Source organism: Aulonocara stuartgranti (genome assembly GCF_965226115.1).
Source record: "Aulonocara stuartgranti genome assembly, chromosome: 6".
In the NCBI taxonomy this organism is placed as follows: Eukaryota; Metazoa; Chordata; class Actinopteri; order Cichliformes; family Cichlidae; genus Aulonocara; species Aulonocara stuartgranti.
Genome location: NC_138944.1, coordinates 17,841,883 through 17,866,037, shown reverse-complemented (window position 1 = coordinate 17,866,037; position 24,155 = coordinate 17,841,883). Strand labels below are relative to the sequence as shown.

The 24,155-nt window shown below is 39.8% G+C and overlaps 1 protein-coding gene across 6 annotated transcripts in view; it reads right to left on the bottom strand.

The window, feature by feature from the left end:
- The window catches only part of atf7ip (activating transcription factor 7 interacting protein), a 38,793-nt gene extending 18,014 nt beyond the window's left edge, over positions 1-20,779 (bottom strand). For 3 of the 6 annotated variants that reach the window (XM_082536759.1, XM_082536764.1, XM_082536765.1), the window contains exon 1: positions 12,552-13,206. The gene's annotated coding sequence lies outside the window, so the exon portion shown is untranslated. Of the gene's footprint in view, positions 1-12,541; positions 13,207-20,744 lie in introns of those variants that run through there. The other 3 variants (XM_082536761.1, XM_082536760.1, XM_082536763.1) reach the window with 3 other exon arrangements.
- Between the last annotated feature and the right edge of the window lie 3,376 nt (positions 20,780-24,155).

Below are 24,155 nucleotides of genomic sequence, written 5' to 3'. Positions count from 1 at the left end.
TGGAATAATTTGAGTTTAGGTCACATTGTATGAAATAGCTACAGCTAGCACACAAAGTCAGAGCCACAGCCTGACAACAGAGCACCGAACCCCTCCCCCACACCTGCAGTCGGCTCTCTGGAGGTTTACAGCCAGGCATGGACTAAACCATTTCAGGAGTAGGGGGGTTCTCATAAAAAGGGAGGGAACTATAAAGATAAATTACAATTTCAAACCTACCTAAATGATTCAGACTCTATAGTTACATATTCAGGTCTAAATAAGTCTATGCTGAACAGGAAAAGATTTGTTGTGTGTTCTAGTCCTCTTGTGGAGGCAGATATTTTACCCTTGGCTTTGAAAGACCTGTTCATTCTCCTTAAGCTTTTTGATCAAATTTTACTTCTGTCTGTTCTGCAATAACTCATCCTTGTTTATGTCTAAAAGTGGGTTTTCTCGGAAGTTTGCTGCGTGGTAATAAAGTCCAGAATTAAGGACTCACAAATCCAGTATTAACAGCTTCCTCCTCTCTGTCTAAAAACAGACATTCAAGCATAAAGAGGCCATGGAACTCACACACTGTTTTCTGTGAAAAACTTTGCAGGACACAGCTAAAATTTCCTGACTCGATAATTTAGACAAGTCAACAAGCTAGCAACTTTGACACTTTTCCATCCCCCACTCTATTCCTTTGATGGGCTGCAGTGAATGCTAGAGCACAAAATGGCTGACTGCCTGAGAATGCCTTTTGTAATTAATATAGCTAGCCTTTCCCCACATACGCCTGTTTAATACCACTCTATTTTAAAAAGAACTATATTTGTTTCTCCCCTCCCTGCTGGTTTGTATAAACAGAAGACTCTTTTTAAGTATAAAAGGAGAAGACATATTCTAATTAACATTCATTGGACCCACAGCAGTAAATGGTCATTTCAATTGCATTTGTTGACATGTTAACATAAATTAGCCAGCTTCATAATTTGACAGTATTTATAGCAAATGTATTTGTTAGCAATGTCTCAAAGTATTCCTATTTGGCTAGGCTACAATAAAATAATAGTATTTGTAAAGTACTAGTACTTTTTCCCATATATTTCTCTCTTTTACTTCTGAAAAATATATTTGTGAAATATTGGTACTTTGTGGGTGGCATGAAGCAACCCACAAGCACACCGAGTATTACAATGGTAACTGTAAGGTAAGAGAGCTAATCCTGCTTTTGCAACTAACTTTCAAGAGAATGCGTTTTCTCGTGTTTAAATTGTTGGATTAATCTAAATCTAAAGCTTGACTGATAAGAAATTAATAGCTGGGAACAACCCTACCTTGCTCCAGATTCTTGCTGGAAGACTCGATGACACTTGGCAGACACCAATACAGATTCAGTGGACTGACTGAAATGATGTATGGACGATGGCACAATCCTAGGCTTAGCCTATTTAGTAAATGTAGTAAAGGCTAGCTCACCTTTATGAACGTGGTTAAAGTCCAAGTGCTCCAAATTAAAGGCGGAGACATTTTCCCTTTCACTAGTTCTACTTCTTATTTAGAACCAAACCTAGCTGGGTCAAGCATACCCAGTTCACATTCACATATCAAATATCACATATAATTAAATGTTCAAACTATAATGGCAAGACCTCTTCCCAGTTGAAAAAGCACCAAACCCCTACGCTCCCTCCTGTGATGGGCCCACGTATAGCTTTTAAGTTACCCTGCAAGGCTGAACAGGTGACTGGCCTGTCCCTTAAGTCATGATTTTACTCTGTTGCAGAAGCGAACATCGACAGCTGGAGACCTGACAGTCAAGAAGTCATTCTTGTTATACTTCTTGGACATCAGCTAGAATTCTGCTGCCTGAGGAGCATATGTAGTTGGTGCATTTTAATGTAAATTCTCCATGGACGTGAAACAGGAAAGCACACAAACCCTCATGCTAAACATGTGACTTCAAAATTTATGTAATTGAGATCGGAGCGGACACACTGACAAGGAGAGTATAATTCCTGCTTTAGAGACAGGATGAGGAGCTCAGTCATTCAGGAGAGGTTTAGGGTAGGGACAGTACTCCTCCATGCAAAAGGGGCCCATTGAGATGGCTTGGATGGTTATTCTGACACATCCTAGATGAAGTTTTTCAGGTGTTCCGAGAAGTCCCTGAGATAGACCAAGGACACACCATTAGGTCGCTTGGGAACAGAATCAGCTGAAGGAAGTTACGTTGTAAGTTACAACATAACCAGAAACTCCTTTTAATGCTACACTGTAACCTTGCACACAACCTGACATGCACCTCCTGAGAAATATAACTAACTAGGTTGACAGAGCCCACAACAACTTCAGTGACATGGAAGGCTATGGTGATCTTTCACAGCACCTTGGCCAAGAGCCTTCCATCACAGTTACCAATACTGCAGTAGAATCACGTTTGACAGCAAATTTGTTGTGACTGGAGAAAACAGATTAATGCTCTTAGCAATCGTTGCAGCAGTGGCCTGGTTACTCTGACAAAGGAAACACGGTCGCTAATTTTCTAGTGCTGCAGAATTACGCTGGTTTGTACACCTGTCATCTATTGACTTTCAGGGATGTTTTAAAGTATAACAGGAATCAAGCCTGAAGTCCACTGCCAAGTCCATGTGTTGTTGGTGCATCGTAATGTAATTTGTCCATGGACAATTGCACAACATGGAGAGTTATGCGGACATATGTACCAACCTTTATGTTCACTCACTGAAGATGAAATTCTCAGGCATCAACAGATGGAAAAGGAAAAGGTTATCCAGGCTTTAATCATGATTATACTCTGATGCGGAGCTGAAGACCGGACGGCTAAGTAGCCATTCCTGTTATATTTCTTTGAAATCCGCAGCCTGGGCAGCATGTATAATTAGTACACTGCAAAGTAAGTTTTCTGCGGATGAGTCCCTATGGTCACAAAAAACAAGAAGGCACATGGGTGTCCGAATGGACCCTCGAGCTAACTGCCTTATGACAAAATTTCCTTCAGTAGATATATAGTAGTCGACTAATCATTGCTGTTTTCACTACTCTCTATCAGAGTTACTAGTCGTTTGAATAAATTGTTAAAATTTTAATAGATTCCCAATCCCATGAAATGATTGTGTCCTAAATGTAATGCAGTCACCTGCCACAAGATGGTGCATAGTTGTTTAGAAACACCTTACATTTGTTAATTTAGGTCTGATCTTTTTGTTAACAAAATTAGAATGAGATCACAGATACAGGCCATGGAAATTAGCTTTCTCCGAAGCATGGATAAGCTTTCCCTTCGTGATCGGGTGAGGAGTTTGTCATCTGAGAGGGGTTCAGAGTAGAGCCCCTACACCTCCACATTGAGACATCTGTCATCTCCTGGGTAAGGTATTCCGGCCAGGAACCTGCCGGGAGAAGGCACAGGCGTACACCCAAGATATGCTGGAGAGATTACGTCTATTGGATGGCCTGGAAGAGGCTCGATGTTTCCCTGAATAAGCTGGAGGAGGTAGTCAGAGGGAGGAGACACAAATCTCTCTGAGACTGCATCAGGAAGGGTATCCAGTAAAAATATGCAAAATAAAACATCGGGAGTTACTTAATGTGCCAACTGTTTGTGAAAAGAATAGCTGAACACAGATTACAGGTTTTACAGTTTTATTACTGGCTAGAGTGCACAATTCGCTCAGTGTGGCCAATGAAAAATATTTTCTACCTGGGTAGTTGTAACTTGCTTCAAGCTTTTTGACCAGTTTGCTTAAAGCATTCCTTGACCACCATGTAACAGTATTGGTAATATTCATCAAACATTTGCTCCTTCTGTCATAGGGAGTGCAGCTAGTGAGTGCAGTTATGCACAGTCGAGTCTTTTTTTTTTTTTTTAACATTTCGGTCGCACATCCCCTGCTTCATAATCTGGCTGTACTTGACAGTGTGTTCTTCTTTAAGTGGTGAAACAAGTTTCTTGTTTCCATTTTCAGTGGAAACAACATTCTTTACATATTTTACACTACTACTTTATTGGAGGTTGCTGAAGTAGCTCCCTTTTTAAGTATTAAATCATCACCTGAGACTGGCAGGCAGCTCTTGCTATCAGACATGCCTGGGATTATCTCTTTGTTGCATGACCTAGACAATGTATAACCATAGTTTTGCTACAGCAATGATATTGAGATATGACACTTATCATGTAATATATATTCTGGTATTGCAGACAATATGACATTACACAACCCTACAGACCACAAAACCCTGACTAGGTGACTAGATGTTTAACTATTCTGTTAAGAAACCGAATGGAAAGCCAACTAATCATTACGGCTGCAATTGTGTGGAAAACCCCCCAAACTAGGAGACAGTGTAGCTTCTCCTGTTTAATGGTTTACTATCACATTTCACTTATTAGCTAACAAAACTAAAATGGTGTTCGCTTAGCAAGCATTGTCATAACATTATAACATTAAGTATCAACGCAACACATTAACGTAAATCTATAAAACTGACCCATTCAGATTTGATATCATAGATCAAATCTGGGGATTTAAATATTTATGAGCTGCAGTTTATGAGCATTTAAACTACTGCTGTCGCTTTGCACTAGGGCTGCCATGATTAGTCAACTAGTCACAATTACGTCGACTATCAAAATCGTCGACAACTAATTTAGTAGTCGATGCGTTGTTTTGAAGCTTTGTAAGATCCCAAAAGACGCAGGAATAAGTAGCAGGATTTAAGAGTGTAATAACGGACTGAAACAGAAGTTGGCAGCACTGCATGTACAACGATGCCAGCTGCCTTTAAACCCCAAAGAAGAAGCAGTGTCCGGTATCGTAGCTGTGTCCAAATTCAGGAACCGCATCTTCCTGTGCCCGCATTAGTAGGCCAATTACGTTACAGCGACACGACGAAGATTGTCCAAATTCGAAGACTCCGACAAATGCCGCCAACAAATGCGTCCTTTATTTCCCAAGATTTGAAGGATGGGTCGGGTGTATACTTCGTAGCCCAACCCTGTCCCAGAATTCATAGCGCATGCCAGCTCAGTTTCCAACAATAGCGGCAGCTAGTTAGTTTTAATATTACTCTTATTATTCTTTCTGGGTCACAAAATAAACTTAACATATTTTCAGGCGAGAATGTAGCTGTGTAAACTTCAAACACCAGCTCAGTGTATCAAGACACCACATATTTTCAAAAGTGCTCCGACGTTTTCAGAGACGTCTGTTACCCACCAGCTCGATAGCTAGCCCGGGTTCAAGGCTCACTAGAGCCGGTGAGAACACCGGACTCCCGGCAAATCGTTTTCAAACCCACTGCCATCTTTCGCTACTCAGGTTAAACATATATAAGTCACTTAGATAACTTAAAATGTTATTGTTTGGTTTTTTTCAGTATTTTCTTTGTTCCTGAGTAAATCGGTTTGGCTGAGATTAAAGTTATAGTTTTTACACAGCTGAATAAACGTCAAGCAGACAACTGATTATCAGAAGTGTGAGATGCTCGAGGATATACTCCGGTGTCCTGTTATATTTTAGATAGCAAGGAGCAGACGACTGAGATTATTAAGCTTAGAGCTGGGCGATAGAACGATAACGATATGTATCGCGATATAACTTTTACTCGATAGAGAAATTAAGCTATCGCGATAGACCTCGCCGCTCTTGTCCTCTTAAAAAAAAAAAAGGTCAGCCAATCCAAATTAAGTAGCGCAGAGCCGAACCAATCACAGCCGCAGCGTCACGTGGCGTGACTTGTTACGTACAGCACAAGTGCCAAGCCGCACGTGTGTTTGTTTGGGAAGCAGCCAGCGGGTAATGGAGCCAGCGCGTAATGGAGGAAATGAGTGTGCCGACTAGAAAAATCAACTGAGCGTGACCGAAGAGAAAACAGGTGATGGTTCCAATGCCGGAGAGATTGTCGAACGGAAGAGCCATAGAAGTTCCGTAGTGTGAAGGTATTTCGGCTATTTCAAGTCTGACAAAAAAACAGAGTAGCGTGCACTGTAAATTGTGCCGAAAGCAAGTCTGGAAATACAATAAACTGGTGCATGCGTCACACTATGCGCCACGTTATTGTTTCGGTGAAATGAATTTCTACAATACTGTTACTGTTAATTCTACTCTCTGCAGTGTTTAAATGCTTACATACACACACAGTTACTGTCCCTCCACACATACGACTCGGTTCTGCTTCTATGCCCCAGCTTTGTTTACTTTTTCCCACCGAGGCTTCTAGACTTCTGATTGGCCAATATTTCTGCACGGTTAGGAATCTAGCGCCACCTGCTGCTTTGGTATGTTCATAGCAGCGTTTTCCTTCATTTCTGCCTTTATGTGTGGACGGGATTATTTTTTAAAACGAAAAAGGAAAATCTCCGTTTTCAAAAATACCCGTGTACGTGTGGACGTAGCCTCAGTCTCTGACTGGAAGCGCTAATTCGTCATTCGGCTTTTGTCAGACTAAAGTAACTGTTAAAACTGTTTGAAAAGCTAAGCTATACAACAAGGAGAGATTGAGAATTTCCTTTTAGTTCTGTTTATTTGATATTGACAAAAGTTAGTCAGTTTTGTCTGTTCTTCTGTAAAACAAACTAAGATTTATTTTTAGAATTAATATTTTGTTTCTAAGTGGAATTGACAATTTAGTCTGTTTCGTTTGTTCTATTTTGAAACTTAAACGCTTTAGCGGCTGCCTTTTGTGTAGTTTGCAATATTTGCCTTTATTTATCTGAAAAAGTCTCATGTTCCTTAAGTACATCTACCCTGTTGAACTTATTATGGGAAATAAATATTTAAATACAAACAAGCTGCTGATTATTTCACATTTTACTTGTGAGCAACGGCACATTTAAATCTTACAAATATAGTTATTTGGCTTATATCGTGATAGATATCGTTATCGCCTGAAATGAAAAAAACATATCGTGATATGAAAAAATCTCATATCGCCCAGCTCTAATTAAGCTCCACCGAAAAAATCTGCAAATTTCATTAAAATTTAATAAACTATCATCTTGTCTCTACTTTTAGTTAGCACATACCTTAAACACTTAAAGCTGTAAGCTAATGATAGTTAAACAAGAGCAGATGCATGCTAGTGCAATAAGCTGTACGTTTTACGTCCAATGGATGCATGATCTGATTAGTCGACTAATCGCAAAAATAATCGGTGACTAGTCGACTAGCAAAATAATCGTTTGTGGCAGCCCTACTTTGCACAGTCTGCATTTAAGTTTGTTTTCTGTGAAATGCTTTCGCATTTTTTAAAATCTCAGTTTCCATTTTCTTCCGTCTTCCTGCATTGCCATTCGCCTACACTTCTTCTTTGTTAATATTGAGTGCAGTCTTGCAGATGGAAAATGTGATACTGCCCCCATACCTTCCTGCAGTGTATTGCAGTTACAAAAACACATTTATGTGGTATGTATATGACGCGTCAACAATAAAATGATGGACTAACCACTTTTTAATAGTCGATGTCATAGATTATGTCAACAAATTGTGGCAGCCCTACTAGCCAACTAGTGTTTCTGATGTCTACTAGCAAGGGGAGTAACATCTATACATCTAGTTAAGTAGTCGCGCATATCCCTATGTAGCAGCAACTGAACTTTCTAAATAACTGAAATATAGCTAGGAGGCCTGTACAGGTAACTTGAATACATGAGAAAGACTTTAGTCGCCTAGTCTGAAAACTATTGTAAGATTCACTGCTTTAGGTAATGTTAAAAGGTCAATTTTTTCTGTAATTTTACAAATAACTTTCCTGATATTTCAGTCTTTATTTGCCACATCACTGCTCTTCTGTGTAACATCCCCTTAGTACTCATATTGCTACCAGACAGCTACCAGGATTAAATAATTACAAACAGCCACAACAAAATATGAAGCTGGAAAATACGCAAGTGTAGCATGTCTTAAGCACAAACATTCTCATTTTAATAGGATAAAAATCTGTGTAAAACCTGACCACTTTTTTATTGTTATTATCATCATCATTATTATGTGTGAAGTACAACATTACATTTGAAACAACCAAGATTTCTAATCAGCAGCACAACAAGACATCAACGACGAATAACCAGCACACAGAATTTTGAACCTAGATCACATTTCTCATCTCTCTCATTTTCAGCCCAAAGCAAAGGAACCGGCTCCAACTGGCTGAAACCGGTTCGCATAGACTTGGCATGCTTTCAAAATCTCACAAACAAGGGCAAATTTTTTCCTATTTAAAGTTGAAAATACAGTACTGGAAGCCAGCATCACGCCTGACCTAACTTCCATAAGAATAATTTCATAACATAACATGTAAATGTCAGAATCTGTAATTAAATGAGAAACACACAAACTGATTTGCCTTTTCATTGTGGACAAATCAGTTATGTCTCTATATTTCTACATTTGATTTATTTGATCAATCTATTAAGAATTAGCTTAAATTTCAATAAATAACCATGGTGACATGGTTTTAACCATAACTACTATGATATACCAACATGAATACCATTTCATGTTGAAGTGCACCGCTTTGTAAGAATTTAAGATACATAACAAATAATGTCACACAATAGCAGTGGCACGTATTGAGAGTATTGAGAATCAATATGCATTTTGTCACTTGACCAGTTATATAATGTGATATATTATTTTTAATTATTTCTCTACAGAAAATGCTGCAAGATACAAGTATGCTCTGTGTGACATGGTACAGTGATGTGGCCTACCTGAATGGCACTTTACGCCCTTGTCTAATATACACATTAAAATTTCAGATGAATCTGAGTTATGTCATCAAATTCTGCTCATATTTATCACTGAGGCCAAAAACTCTTGGCCTATAGTTGTCATGAGCCAACAGCTGCACAGTGCCGACTTACATCTGGTAGCAAACATGTATAAACCAGGACTGCTGTCACACTAACTCCCCCTTTTCTCCACATGGAGCTCCCCAGAAGGTCTCGATTTTAATGATAGAAAACAAAACAAAATATTTTTTTATTTACAATCTTAAAATCTTAATGAAGCTAGCTCTACAAATTGCTGATTTATAAAACTCAATACAGACAATCTTACACGGTATAAGAAGTTAAATAAATTCAGCAAAGTCAAATATAACATCTACAAGAAAGCTTTTGAAAAATGTATGTGGTGCCTTTAAGGGCTGCTTCCTCTTCTGCAGATAAAAAAAAAAAAGAGACTGTAATGAATTACAAGTGCACCATGTGAGCACTGCCGCTGGGTGAAGCGGGGGAGGTGAAACCAAAAACAAGGCCATACCATGTTCTAAAAGGGTAAAAACCAAATATTAAACTCTTAATTTTCTCTGTTTCTATGGACACGGTTATCAATAACATTATAACGGGGAGTTGGAAAATATGAAAGACTCCAAATCTGAAGACAGATGAAATTGCCCAAACCACTTGGTGCCTGATATTTTATGCAGTTCAGAAATCACTCCACTGGCCTTATATCTATTCTGCGCATCAGTTCACCAAAACCAAAAACAAAGTGAGATTTCTCATTTGTAGTAAATTTGTGTGATAGGTCAAAGACAAAACCTGCTTAATTCTTGTCTGATGAGATCGACTTTAGGCCACACCCACATCCTAGGACAGTGGAATGGAAAATTACTAGACTGTACCACTTTAAACCAAGAGGGGAGGGGTGCAGCTGCCTCTTACTCACATTAGCCATTATATTTTTCTATTCTATCACATTGAAGGCTCTATCTAGATTGCAGTTTGATAAGCTAGAGCGATTCCTGCAAGTGTATTTTTTAAATCGCTAACTCTTCAGTAAAGCTGCCAATCCAACGACACAAAACAGAGTGACATAGTCCATTTATTACTTTGGCACCTTCTTCATTAGTTTCTATCTCAAGATAAACAACTACACATTAAGATCTGTCATTTTTTTTGTCCCTCGCCCAAATTACCACCTTTGCAGGACACTGATTATGTCTGCAGCTTCCTAGCACCAACACGGCACAGTCGCTACACTGATGTTGTAGGACTGGCTTTTAATGTCTTGAAGTGAGGTATGAACATACCCAAGACACAAATGTACATTTCCAGTTGTGAAATTTGGGAGAAAATTCATTATATTTTTGTAGTTTTTCCCACCTGAAACAGTTTGTTATGAACAAAAACAGTGACAATGTTTAAGTAGCTTTTTGCTGTTTGTTTTAACATTTAATGTCATATTAATCAGAATTTTAAAAATTTGCCAGTGTAATATTATCAATTCTATGGTATTAGAAAGTAATTAATTTATCACTGGCCACTGCCACTGCTAGCTGACATTTTTTGTTTTACGCATTTCTAACATATACGAAGCTAACCTGGAAGTGGCTTCTATCTGACGGCCACCAGAGGGTGACAGTTGTGGTTGCAAAAAGAACCTCTGGTTCTACAGAGATCTAGGGGGGGGAAAAAGTTTATTTTGACCACTAAACATTTTCGTGCGGAGTTTAGGGCTTAATCGAGCATTCTGTTTTTTTGCAACCGAAAGGGCACCGGTTAAAACACACATCCAAACTGAATACAATCTTAAAGCGAACACAGGTAAAACTACAAACTGTAGCATAGCATATTACTATTACAGTAATTGCAAAAACCTGGATTACAGGAAAAGCACAATAAATAGCTACAGCAAAGTCAAATATAACTTTAAACACACACACACACACAAAAAAATAGGTTGTGCCTTTAAGGGCTGCTTCCTGTTCTGTAGGGAAACAACCGTCTCTGTAATGAATTACAAGTGCACCATGTGAGCACTGCAGAAGTGAAGAGGGGGAGGTGAAACCAGAAACAAGGCATGATTCAAAAAATTAAAAGCAAATATGAAACTGTTGACTTTATATTAACTGATTTTTTTAAAAAAATATGTAAGATGTTGGAAAATATGATGAAAGACTACAGCACTGAAAACTGAGAAATTGCCCAAGACATTTGGTGTCTGATCTTTAGTGCAGTGTAATGATCATGTACATCTTTCCATCTTTCCACCAAAACCATAAAAGGTGGAGATTTCAGTTTTCAAGTAAAGTCACTGGCAGGTAAAAAAACCAAAACCTGCTCAACTCTTGTCTGATCATTGACTTTAGGCCACACCCACATCCTAGGAGAGTGAAATGGAAAATTACTGGATTGTACCACTTTAAACCAAGAGGGGGAGGGGGCGGGTTCAGCTGCTCAATATGAGGAATGCAGCTTTCTCCTACTCACTTCTAGTCACTTTAGACAGCTAAGTTAAAAAGATTATACTGTAGCAGTGAATTTAGGGATACCATCTAGTAAGAGCTAAAAAACTTTTGTGGATATTATTTTTAAAATAAAAGCCACATTTTCATTTAGCATCCACAGAAGATCAATAACGGACGCCACAAAGCTTTTTGTTATGTCAACATGCTGATTATATTCGCTGCTTCCTAGCACCAACATGGCGCAGTTGCTACATTGACTTTGTAGAACTTTACCTAAAAAGCCATAAAATGAGGTACAAAAACATCAGAGACACAAGTGTGCATTTCCACATTCTGAATTGGGAAGCAAACTTAAAGTATTTGATTACTGATGAGATGTAAGAACTCTTTCTTCAATCAGCAGATAGTAAAGCGACTATTATTTATATCAGCTGTCCCCAACCCCTGGGCCTCGAACCGGTACCGGTCCGTGAGTCGTTTGGTACCGGGTCGCAAGAGTTGAGGCTCAGGTGTGAAATGTATGGTTTTCAGGGTTTTTATCGGTTTTCAGCGTTATTTTGTTATCGTTTTTATCGTTAACTCAGTTTTCCTGGGTCTTTTCACCTGTGTTATGAATAAATCTTTTTTTCGTTACCGGTACTAGTTTTATTTTGTTGTATTTATCCGCGACACATTAAAGGCCAGTCCGTGAAAATATTGTCGGGCACAAACCGGTCCGTGGCGCAAAAAAGGTTGGGGACTGCTGATTTATATAACTAAAGATAAAGGTGACTTGTTTCACAACGTTTATCAGAAATCAAGGAATAGACATGTAATTTTTTTAAAGCTCAAATGTTCTAAAATATATGCTGTATGTAATTTAAAAAAAACTACCTAAATAACAAATGTAAGATATATCAGCATTCAAATCAATTCACAGTTTAATGCTAGCATACACGGATGTTATGACTCCAGACTGGTTATGCAAACGACTTTTCTAGCACACAAAAAAACGAATCGAATATAAGCCATTAGAGAATTTTTTTAAAAAAAATGTCTGTAAATAAAAGCTGCAAATAAAATGTTTTCACTCCGTGATATCGATTAAAAAAACCAAAACAGTATCAATATACCATTATTCATTTAGCGAACACTGACACTGCTAGCTGACAGGGTTTTCATTATGCATGTCTGCTGTAATCCCGGTCTGTAGGGGTCACTGTTGCATTGTATGCAGCCAACTACCAGTAACAGATTTTTTCCCCTAATTCATATCAAATGTTTCTGTTCAGAACCACAAGTTCCATAAAGGATGACATTCACTGCTATTAAATAAAAGTACAAATAAGCTGTCTGGGTAGCATGCTAACTGCAGTACCTCGACTCACCGAATTTCTCTACGCTGTCCGCCGACGTTCCCGCGATTTTAAGCTTCGTTCCGTACGGTCCCCTCCTCACCCGCTGGTGTCCAAACCAACTCTTACGGACCCCCTGTGTGAAGCGCCGATGCTCTCGGGATGCGTTATGAGTGCTGCATCAAGTCCACGTTCTCAAGATGAACCGGGGAAACTAGTGAGCTGTGCCACAACAACAACTGTTGTGTTCGCGGATTCAACCGACTGCTCCGCGCCCCCTCTGACTCGCGAACAGACTCCTCCTCCTTTCGCGCACGCACAAAAAAACTCCAACGGCTGACGTTGCGACCGGGGGAGAGGGGGTTTGGTCGTTAAACGACTAACGGTCGCGCAGTCCAGAGATGCAGTCTGAGTGGTTCACCCGGTTCTTTTTTTTTTTTAAAGCATCCTGTTGGTCACCGTGCTGAAGTCGGTAGATAAAAGCAGGCAAGGTATGTATATGAACCGCTGCAGGATGTTTTAGGTCGGTTAGTATGGAGGATATGCAGGACTCAAAGAAAATGTGCTGCAGCTTGTAGTTACCCTGCAGCAGGAGGAGCAGGTTTGAGACAGAATCACAGAGCCAATGAGTGGTAGAGAACAGGCAGCTGAACATTGGCATGGAGGGGGAGGGGTGTCCAGACAGAGCCCAGAGACATTACAGTGCTAAGGGGGAGGGGTTATAGGGAGGGGGAGGAGCCATCTGCCAAACAACAGCCTGAAAATTTGTCTGTAACCTAACTACAGACAGTAGTGTGATTGTAGTTTTATAAACCTACACTCACAGTTACACAGACCTGCTGCATCGGCAAGCATGGTGGTTATGCAGGGTGTTAGGTACATTGAAGTGTTGCACTTTCTACGCGGAAGTGCACACATGAGAAGAGTCCACCTGAAGGTCCCAGCGAGTAGTTATGTTATGTTATGCTATTTATTAGAAACAACAGTCTTTTTGCAGTCATTTCCTTCTGAGATCACAAAGCATTAATTCAGGTCAGCCATTTTGTGCACTCACTTGTGCTTGAGGAACTTGCTGTTCCCCAAGAGGCCAGCAGGGGGTGAGTTATAGTGGTCTTATATTCTCATGTTTGTTGGTATTCCAGAAAAGGAATAGCTTAAACCTTTGCACCTCGTGTTGTCTGAGTCCCTTTGCAGCAGAATCCATGTGATCGGGAGCAGGGGAGCTGGTATCTGTGCTCTCCAAGAGCCTGCGTGTCTCTCTCTTTCTCACACCCTTTTGCACACCGACATGTCTGCAGTGCTGGAGAAAGCAGCCTTGAGCTTAGACAAGTCACCCCCTGTGGTCAAATCAGCTAGGCTACACTGTAGCTTAGTTCTCATACATTGATATTGGGGCATAAATTGAACACACAGCAATAAAAAACGTTTACATTTTCCTTCGCTTAGGCAGTACAAGCAGCCTGAAAATAGCCTGCATAGCTGAAGCTCTCAGTTTGGTGAATCACCGTTTAGAGTCCTCAATAAATCATAACACGCTGCTTTGATGGTAGAAGTATTTTTGCATAGTTACCCGTGCAAGTGAAGGAATAAATTCTTTTAAAATTAGAGTACTTTTCAATTTATTTGTCGGGATTATTTAAAATTCCTAATGCTGGAAATCTCACTATATCGGCAGGTGAGCTTGTATGTTTCGGCAGAGTTATAAAGCTGTCTGTACACATGCCTCTTTATTTAAAAAAAATAAATCTCAATAATCGCATTTGTTTCACTCTGTCTTTACACACTCATTTGTAGCCACAAATTTGCTTATTAAAACCCACAGCAGGCTTGACTTCCTGCAGTAATAAAAAAACTACATTTGTATGCATTAGTTTGAAGTACTCACACTTTCACATAATACTTGTTGATAATTGTGAGTTCTTGAGTGGTGTTTGTGTATACATGTATTTATAACAGGGTCCATTCTTCTCAAGCCTTAAAGCAGAATTTTTCCATGTTCCCATTTCCTCCAAATATACCTTTGGTAAGATTTGCAAGGTTGCAGTCTCAGCTGCCACCAGTCTCTCACCTTAATCGAGCTTTCAGAAAGGCGTTGGCTTATCCAGAGGTCATCTGTGCATAGGTAAGGTCTCCCTTTACCGATGCTGAGCCGGGTCCCTTGTCATCATATGGAGTTTTCAATTGGCCTTTCTGCCCAGCAGTTCTACAGTGTTCCTGTTAATTACCGTTATTAATGATATTATAATAGGCTTTTAAGCATCAGTTAGCTTAACTCGAGATTTCCTAAGTAGGAGAGCAAAGTTGGAGTGGTCAGAAAATTTGTCGGTACAAGTCCATTCACCCACTTTCTTCAGGGACGCCAGTGAGCGCTGGAGCCTATCCCAGCTATCATAGGATGACAGGCGAGACACATACATGAACTGTATGAGACCTAATGAGTTAATTAATGCTGACTTCTGAGAGTTTCATTGAATGTTTGGGATGGGAGTTAAATATATAATGAAATGACACATCTTATTTCCCCGAAGGGCTTTATTCATTTCTTTTTACTTTGAAATTTAATAAACGTTTAATTTGCCTTGAGGTGTCCAAACTTCTGCATGTATTGTAGTGCTTGTTTATAGCAGAAGGAGATTTTGGGTAGGCATGAGTAACAGACACTTGTTTTCAGTGTATAATTTTATTGACTTTGTGAAGCTAACCTTAAACTAACAAGCTAAATATATAAATCTCCACAAAAGCTATGTAGTCTGTTTCAAATAGAAACAATTCTGGAAGGACAAACAATTCTGGAGGATCATTTTTAATATCATTATATTAAAAATATTAGTTTAATACCAAAGCCCACATTAAATTTAGCTTTAACCACCATCCGCACACACTGTTTTTAACCTCAGCTGAACACGATAAGTCAGCCACAAAGCCAATGATAAAGAAACTGTAGCTCACGGTAAACCACAATCATGATCTGCCAGCCAATTTGTCTACATGGTGTGCCAGATCCTTTAGAGTCTCCGCGTAAACAAGAGAACGCCAGAAAATCATATTAAAAATTAACTAAAGTTCTTTATGAGCACAACAAAGGGTGCAAAGTTTCAAATCGAACTTTAGACAGTCTTTAATTTGCCATCTTCCCAAGACAAAGTCCACGTAAGGTCAGTTTACGCTAATACGTGTTGGTAATAGTCTGGTTGTCATGTGCTTCCTGCATTCTGTCAGCTTCCTTCCCGAACCGTGTGGTATTTACAGTAGTGTAAGCATGTGGGAAGAGGACTGTTTCCACCCATGTGCCTCATGTCAGAGAAGTGTAAATAGCATCCCAAACTGAGTGCAGTCCTGCAGATGGAAAATGTGATACTGCCCCCATACCTTCCTGCAGTGTATTGCAGTTACAAAAACACATTTATGTGGTATGTATATGACGCGTCAACAATAAAATGATGGACTAACCACTTTTTAATAGTCGATGTCATAGATTATGTCAACAAATTGTGGCAGCCCTACTAGCCAACTAGTGTTTCTGATGTCTACTAGCAAGGGGAGTAACATCTATACATCTAGTTAAGTAGTCGCGCATATCCCTATGTAGCAGCAACTGAACTTTCTAAATAACTGAAATATAGCTAGGAGGCCTGTACAGGTAACTTGAATACATGAGAAAGACTTTAGTCGCCTAGTCTGAAAACTATTGTAAGATTCACTGCTTTAGGTAATGTTAAAAGGTCAATTTTTTCTGTAATTTTACAAATAACTTTCCTGATATTTCAGTCTTTATTTGCCACATCACTGCTCTTCTGTGTAACATCCCCTTAGTACTCATATTGCTACCAGACAGCTACCAGGATTAAATAATTACAAACAGCCACAACAAAATATGAAGCTGGAAAATACGCAAGTGTAGCATGTCTTAAGCACAAACATTCTCATTTTAATAGGATAAAAATCTGTGTAAAACCTGACCACTTTTTTATTATTATTATCATCATCATTATTATTATGTGTGAAGTACAACATTACATCTGAAACAACCAAGATTTCTAATCAGCAGCACAACAAGACATCAACGACGAATAACCAGCACACAGAATTTTGAACCTAGATCACATTTCTCATCTCTCTCATTTTCAGCCCAAAGCAAAGGAACCGGCTCCAACTGGCTGAAACCGGTTCTCATAGACTTGGCATGCTTTCAAAATCTCACAAACAAGGGCAAATTTTTTCCTATTTAAAGTTAAAAATACAGTACTGGAAGCCAGCATCACGCCTGACCTAACTTCCATAACTGGTTATTCCATATGGATTTGTGAAAACAGCTTATGTAAAACACTGAATCTGTTACTGAAATGGACCTTTATAAGAGTAGAGAACATATCTCTACATATGAGCAAAAATAAAATGCAATAACACAAAGTTTTCAAACCACACCCAGCATTGACCCGCCTTCTCTTGATCTCATAGGTAAAGTTTTTAAGTTATCCAGTAATGCTGCACTAATGAATTAGACTAACTATTCACTTTAGCTAAAGTTATTAAGTTAGCTAAAGAGTTGGGATGCTGTGTAAGACATAAATAAAGCTAAAATACAAAGGTTTGGACACCGTTTTGCATGTTTCCCTACTGTAGGGGTCTCTGCAAGCATACAGAGGGGGTACTCTGAGAGGGTCCAAGATGACAACTTTGGAATTCTACTAGAAACAGTCGATCATATTTGTTGTCAAAGCTGAATTCAGGGCAAACTACGCTAAATTAGCGTTTTTAGCTAGCAGCTACAATAAGCATAAAAGTTACCGTACGGCTATCATTTGTTAACATGACGCTTGTTCTTATACATGTAGTACATTTATTACCAACCTGAGAGTTCATCCGCTGGTCATTCGACATGACGAATGACTTCTGAAGTCTTAATTCAGCTCAAGACGCTGTAGATTCCCGTCAGTAACACTTTCGGTCCGCTAGTAAAACGTAGTTCTATTAATCTGCGCTTGAACCGGAACCGGATGTAAGTTCCAAAAAACTGAATTTTGGAACTGAAATTGAATTGTAGAACTGAAACTGAATGGTGAGAAGTGAAACTGAAAGTATTCGAGAGCTGAATTTTTAAAGGATAAAATGCAGTTTCAAAGCAAATCAATTCATTTTCAAAATCTAAAATTCAATTTCAATTTAGTGATGATCATTTTCAAACCATAAATTCAATTTCAAATTAGACTAATTCAAATTCGGTTTTCAAAAGCATTTATTCAAGTTACAATTCAGATTCAGTCTGAGCAATTCAAATTCAAATTTAACTTATTCAAATTCAGTTTCTGATGGCACAGATTTCTGCCCATACTTAACTTCTGTCTCGCTAGCTTGCCCTGCGCTCAGTGAATCTGCACTCGACTACTCCGCCTAGGCTGCACTGTCGAGTGCAGCTTGCCCTGCGCTCAGTGAATCTGCACTCGACTGCTCCGCCTAGGCTGCACTGTCGAGTGCAGATTCACTGAGCGCTCAACACAGACAGCATCGTCAGAAGGAAAGTTGATAAAATAAATTAAAAATTTTGTATTGTTCGATACATATGCGTACCGAACCGAAAGCACTGTATCGAACGGTTCAATATCGATACGAATATCGTTGCACCCCTAGTATTTATACACAAGCATTCATATATAGTCAAATAATTAAAAAAAAAAAGTTAATTTACCTGTTATTACCACACACCAAATCCGGTCGTTGGTACTTGCTGGCTTGTGTAGCCTCTATGCAGTGTTGCCAACTCCTCAGTAGGGAAAATCGCTATTGGCTGTCCTAAAAGTCGCTAGAAGTCGCTAAATGATGTCATCACCTAATTTGCATAATTGGTCATGCTAATATAATTGTAACCTACGCTGTTGGAGAGAGAAATAACATCGTGGAAGAGACATAAAGTGAGCAAAAAAACGTCCTAAATGCATTTAGAATTTATTTAGAACTACAAATTAAATTTCTTTTAGCAATTATTGTTTTTTAATGTCACAATTCCAACCCTGCTCCTTTATCCGGGCTTCGACCAGCAAAAGTGACTCGAAATAGGCACTCTGGTGGAGTTACGTTATGTGTGTGTGTGTGTGTTTATAAGTAGTTTTAAACCTTGTGATCCACAAAACAGCATAACAGTAAAAGAAGAACTGACTGCGTTACAGTCAGTGCGGGAGCAGCGGCTTCGCTCATGTGTGGTTCATTTGCAGTTTGGACGCATAGGTGTGAACATCTCCTGCAGCTGGGGGAGGACTATCCTCCGCCCGTGAGCGCTTTAGCACGGGTGAGGTGCCCACGGCAGCACCGCTGCTTTTTGAGAGTAAGAGCAACACGCCCTTTCACGTCAAAAAGTCGTCATAAATAAGTCTCCAATAACACCAGAAAAAGTCGCCAGATTTGTCACTAGTCGCTTTTTAGGAAAAAAGTCGCTAAGGGGGTCTGAAAACTCACTAAATATAGCGACAAAGTTGCTAAGTTGGCAACACTGCCTCTATGTAACAAAAGCTCAACACTGCTCCTAGCATCCTGGAGGACTTCTGTTTTGTACGTGTTTTGAGTTTTTATGTGCTTCTGAGTTTTTACGTGTTTTGGAGTTTGTACGTGTTTTTACGTGTTTTGGAGTTTGTACGTGTTTTTATGTGTTTTGGAGTTTGTACGTGCTTCAGAGTTCGTACGCGATTTGAAGTTTGTATGTGCTTTGTCTGTAGGGGCCACCGTAAATATACTTTTATTTATTCACTCCACATAAAATGTAATAAATAAATCATATAATACAAAAATCAACTATTTACATTTCAACTTTTAACTATTTAAATTTTCAGCTTTTTCCTTTTACAAATTTAAAGTGAAACAACACAAAACACTGCAAACCACAACACAATTAAATATAAATTATAATATGAAAACAAAAAGAACATGCATATTCTCTGTCATATGGACCTGCATGAATAAACTTTCTGAATCCTTTATCATCTGCAACTGAAAATAGTTGTGGATGATTACCAGTGTTGGGTAAGTTACTTTAAATTAGTAACTTAGTTACATTACTAGTTACTTCTATCAAAAGTAACTCAGTTACTTCAAGTTACTCGTTACTTTCAGAGTAACTAGTTACTAGGGAAAGTAACTTTGGTTTTACTCAGAATTCTCTTGTTAATGTGTTGCTTCCGTAACTGGATACCCAGCAAGATTGCCAGTCTTCTAGCTTGCTTACATGCCACAAGTGCACTGTGCCACCTACCAATAGAAAGGAAAAAATAATGTGCACATTTCCACGAGAGAAATCCCACACCTGATTCTATCCTAGCCTGCTTTTTACATCCAACACAAAAACTGCAGTCGTGGTGCTTTTGATTGTACTCAGAACTCGGAAATTCTGCCTTCTGAATAGGAAGATGTAGGCAACACCAGACTGCAGATGAGCTGCATACAGAGCTGGACTGGGACAAAAAAATCGTCCCGGGCATTTTGACTAGAGACCAGCCCACCATTATAGGAAAAATCATAAAGCCTTTGAATGAAAATAAACGCTGTTGTGACAGTGATGTACACTGTTCTGATGGTATATATGTATCAATCTATCAATTGTTTGTTGCAAGACTCAGATAATTATTTTTTTAAAAGTGAGACATTTTAAATGAGAATAAGAAAGTATTTTCTTGTGCCCCCCTTTTCCTTTTAATGCCCTACATGGACCCCTGGCAACACTTTGCTAGACCCGCCCCTGCACAGTTACCAGCTGTCAGCTACTTAGAAAAGGATCCTGGTGTTATTTGTCTCTCAGAAACAGTTCATAACTTCCCTTCAACTCATTCATGTTAACTAAAAGGTAAGTCTGTTTCTCCATCACAGCTCTGATGATTCAGGAAGGACATCTCCTGGTTTCATCTTCATGTTTCCCTCTCATCACATATTCAAACCGATATCATGACCAGCAGGTTTACAGCTGTGGCTCCAGCAAACATCAGCTGATACTAGAAATTAATATTAAATCAATTCTAACAACAGCTGATCAAGCTTAAAAGTGCTGCTGTTGTTTTCGTGGTTAGTTGCTGGTTCGTCTGTGTTGTTTCCCCTCAGTCTCCCTGCATCTCTCCATGTGTATTTCCTCGGATCTCCCTGCATCTTCGTTTCTGGTTTGTGTTGTTAGTTTACCCAGTTTAGGTTTCCGGTTTCATGTTCACCCACCATTGCTGTTTGTACCCACTCCTGTAAATAAATACTCACCTGCACCAGAGCTGCCGCCTTTTGGGTCCTTTCTCCAACTCCACACGGCTTGCCCTGGCAAACCGTGACAGTACGAACCAGCCACTACCACTACCCAGCAGTTTGCAACCCTTCTGAGGAGCTAAAGGACGATATCATTTTCACTGTGGAGAATCTTCTCAGCCTATGGCTGGAACACCCCCCGGAAGAGCTTCGCCGTGCAGCGGAAAATCGGCTGCAACGGCTCTTTTCCGGCCTGCCATGGCTATTGGAATCGCTTTCCCCGACCATGCAGGCCTTTCTCCACCTCACACCACACCTTCTCTCCGCCACTACTACCTCGCAGCCCGACTCGCCGGACGTGATTTTGCCCGGCCCGTCGGAGCTGTCTGCGGGCCGGGCCGGGCCGGTACGCCTAACTTTAAAAAGTTAGGCGTACCGGTACGCCCATGGCAAAAAGTTAGTCTAGAGCCCTGATTGCTGTTTTTACCCACTCCTGTATATAAATACTCACCTGCACCAGAGCTGCCGCCTTTTGGGTCCTTTCTCCAACTCCACACGGCTTGCCCCGGCAAACCGTGACAACCGCGACATCTGCTGGTTTCCTCTTTCTGGCGCAAAGTGAGCGACAAATAAACAAGAGAGAAAAGCCGATCAGCTGATCATTGATCAGTTTCATGATTGAAGTAGAAACAGGAGAGGGAGGGTGAGAGGATGAGAGAAGAAGAGGCAGCTGTGCAGCGTAAACACAGAATAACTCCAGCTTTGTGTCTTTTTCATTGTAGCTGAAGTCCGGGACAAAATGTTCTTTTTCACCTCAATACGAAATGCGTAATATTTTCTCTGAATACGAGACGATTCCGTTTTTTACTGGATGCTTGGCAACTCTAATAATTAACCTTATGAACAAAATAAAGTTCAACATCAGTAACATAGCACCCACCCAGCTGTATAGAAACTCCGTCATGCTAGCTAGCACGCAGTACGAAAAAGTCAGCATAACGAAAATAAACTCCACCTAAACTTGGTTTATATCTGACCCAGATGGACTGCAGGTTATAACTTCTTACCTGAAGTTCAGTTCACCTGACACTCTCGGACCAGCGGCCGCTTCGGGTCTCTCCTCTTGGCTCCCTTTTCCTTCATCCACCTGCTGGCCTCCACCACTTGCTAATGTTATTGAATCTGTGGAAGCTCCGCGATAGCCACCACATGAAGTAACGAATAACGAGCCTATCTAAATCCCAGTAACGAGTAACGCGTTCCCGGTTTTGGCATAATAACTAGTTACTGTGCTCGTTACCACAATAATAACGTAGTTACTGTTAGGTTTTGTATTGTTGATTGTCATTTATGCTTAGAAATATCTACTTATATATGCTTAGAGTTTTATAATTAGTTGTAGATTGGTAGAGGTTTGATCCTTGATAGTCTGCAAACTTTGTGTGCATTAGAGAGCACTCTGGGAGCACGAGAGAGGTCGTACCTTGTCTTATTGTTTTACAGTAGGATTAACGTAGCTACGTCTGTTCTAGTCTAAGTGCTTTTTGTTTAGATGAACTGCTGGACTTCCTCACCGTGTTATCTAGGGTGAACCATCTAGGGTGAGGGGGAGACTACCCTCTTCCTGACCAAGGATGTACCTTTTGTGCTTTCATGTTATATGAGCCTTTGATCAGCAGGACCACACACACACACACACACACACACACACACACACACACACAGAGGCAAGGTACTCTTTGTTTGTATGTAGACGTCATATGTTAATGACCCTATGCATGTTCATGTAACCACAATAAAAGGAGTGCTATGGGGAACCTGGCTGAGAGTCTGATGGAGGTCAAGTGGTGGAACGACACTTGGCTCCAGGCAGGTCTCCCTCATGCATGAGTAACAAGAAGAACTTTGCCTACTTCGTGTCTTGCTTGCTGTGTAATTATATTGCCTTCAACGTTCCAGCAAATAGGTTCAAGCTACAAACCTATCAGTTACTGTAACGCGTTACTTAATAACGCGTTAGTCCCAACACTGATGATTACTATACCTTTCTAATGTGACGTTGTTGTCCCTGGCTCTCTTTCTCTCCGGCTCTGTTCCTGTGCTACTGAGTGTAACTACCGCCCCTCCCCCCTCTTCCCAGCGTAAAGCACAAGGCACAAGGCACACTTTTAAAAAAGTTCAAATTTTCCACAGATACTGCAATGTGTTGTTGCAATAATCGTGTAGTGAAAATCAGGTATTCCAAATAGCATGTGTTTAGAGGTGCAGAAAAGCTTTAAGAAGAAGAAAATTGAGTGAAAGTAATTTAAATGCATTTTCTACTTGATAAATCCTGACTCTTAACACTAATCCATTTTAGACCTTACCTGAATCCAAGGCTACCTGTTATAGTGTCATCATCTGACAAGTAAGTGTAATTACAAACGTTTTTGACCTCATCTTTTAAATTGGGAAGAAACCCATGTTAAGTTGATAGTTGGACTTCAAGAAGTAGAAATACAAGGTTTTTTAACCCTAAAATTTGCACAATTTATTCATCAGATAAGGACTCAGCTGCATTTAGAGATTTCTGATTCCTGCCATAGTAAAGATAACACTTTTTATATAGCAATGCTATTATCAATTTTGTGTTTATAGATGAGAAATTGTTAGAGAAATTATGAGATCCCAATCAACCTTTATGTGTGTGGGGGGAAAAGTAAGCCTACATGGGTTTTTCAGCATCGAAACAGCTGTTTCCGGAATTTGAATGCTGTGTAGAAACAAATTTGAGAACCAGCTTCCCTATGGTTCAGATGTAGAAGTTTCATGACATCACTGTTTAGAAATTCACAATTGTCAGGACTTCACTATATGTTGAAGAATCCAATCACAAAGCAACCATTCACACTGACGTTCAGACCTATAGGAGTGGAGCAATTTAGGCTACATCCACACTAGCCCGGATAGATTTGAAAATGGCTTTTTCGTCTGAAAGCGCTCCGCGTCCACACTAGCGTTTTCAGTCGTTTTCACAGAGTTGAAAACGCTTACGTTCCAGTCCTGCGCGTGCGCAAAAGCGATTGAGAATTAAAGAATTGAAGAAAAGCTATCCGGACCATGTACAAAGTGATATTAATCTTTTTTAGGGCTGTCAAAATTGAGAGCAATCAAAACAACTGCTATCTTTGTTTAATTGGTCACATGACTGCATCACATGACTAAAATGCGTCATCATTTTAGAAAGTCTGCGTTTTTGAGTGTCCACACTGCGACGGGACTAAGGATGGGTATCGTTTAGGTTTTATCCGATACCAGTACCAAACCGGTACTTTTGAAACAGTGCCGGTGCTTAAACGGTGCTCGAACCGGTGCTTAAAGAATGAAGAACACAAACTTTGTCCAAAAACCTCTCATGTTTAGCTGTTTTTTTGTAAAAAGAGAACAATG